Below are 1,326 nucleotides of genomic sequence, written 5' to 3'. Positions count from 1 at the left end.
CCTCACACACACACACACCCACCCCCGCACTCACCCACACATACACACACACCCAACCCCCGCATACACCCACTCACACACCCTCACACACACCCACACCCGCGCACACATTTATAAATAAATTCCACTGGAAACAAAGTTTTTCATGTTCCATTTTGTAGTTCCTTAGTGTTTCTATCCCATTATCACAGTTTTGTGTTCTGTATTGCCTTGCCTCGGGCCCTGCTGTCTTGTTTGTTTCCTCCTTTTAAGTATCTTAGATTATTTCCATGTGTGCCTGTTACCACTTTTAACTCTAATTGTATTTTTGTTTTCAACTCTGCATTAGGTGTCCAAGCCGCACAATATTCCTCTCGAAGGGCCTAAATGTCAGATGATGCTGTTACTTGTAGCTTTTCAACAGACAAAGGTTTCTAAATAAAGATAATTACTGTCAAAGATACATTTAAGTTAGTAATATAGTTTGAGAGTCTGCAGCTCTGCCACTCTGCAGCCCTGTAGCCCTGAAACAGTTCCAAACGGCCACAGAGGTGCTATAATGCTCTAAATACCTTCACAAAGTCATTTAAACTCACTACCGATTGCAGAAAATCATTAAAAATGAGGAACGCTTCACGAATTTGCGTGTCATCCTTGCGCAGGGGCCATGCTAATCTTCTCTGTATCGTTCCAATTTTAGTATATGTGATAGCGAACTATCACAAGAGTACCAAGGATCTGAGGGGTATTTAAAGGCATCTGGGAGTCAAGAAATTGTCTCACGGTGCGAGGAACCAGAGCCAGTAAAGGGCCTGGCTGCATCTGGACAGGCAGCAGCAGTAAGCAGAGGTCTGGGTGCAATGCACAGACATTGCAGTGGTTTTAGTGACAGAATGCAGCACATATGGTTGAATCTGACATACTTTATGTCTCCTCTGTCTGCTGTAGAGCTCACAGCGGCTCCTGGGAAATATATGCAAACAAGCTTACGTCAGTGAGAGAGGATTGGAGGGTTGTAGGCAAGAGAACAAAAGACGTAGTCACACCACCCCCGCCCAGTGGCACTTTGACCCCCCCGAAACACCCGGGCTGGGACACAGAGAGGACGGGGGAGGGGAAGGATGTCGGCCGTTTGAATAACAAAGGGGAAAGTACACGGAGACTCAGGCTGCAACGCGCTCACTGCAGCAGGAACACTTCCCTCTGAACTCGGGTGGATTACTGCAGGTTATGCTGCTAAATCAATTCTGAGAGACTGTGGTGTTTGTGTGTCTTTGTTTGTGTGTGTGTGTCTAGGAGGGAAACCTAGAGAGAGTAGGAGAGGAGTCAACATGGAGAACACATTTG

At 46.3% G+C, this 1,326-nt stretch overlaps 1 non-coding gene across 1 annotated transcript; it reads right to left on the bottom strand.

Moving 5' to 3' along the window:
* Positions 1-596: 596 nt before the first annotated feature.
* On the bottom strand, positions 597-702 carry LOC117941375. The gene has a single exon (XR_004655903.1). It is a non-coding gene; the product is annotated as a U6 spliceosomal RNA (small nuclear RNA).
* Between the last annotated feature and the right edge of the window lie 624 nt (positions 703-1,326).

Source organism: Etheostoma cragini, unplaced genomic scaffold (genome assembly GCF_013103735.1).
Source record: "Etheostoma cragini isolate CJK2018 unplaced genomic scaffold, CSU_Ecrag_1.0 ScbMSFa_64, whole genome shotgun sequence".
In the NCBI taxonomy this organism is placed as follows: domain Eukaryota; kingdom Metazoa; phylum Chordata; class Actinopteri; order Perciformes; family Percidae; genus Etheostoma; species Etheostoma cragini.
This window is presented reverse-complemented; position numbering and strand designations above follow the sequence as displayed.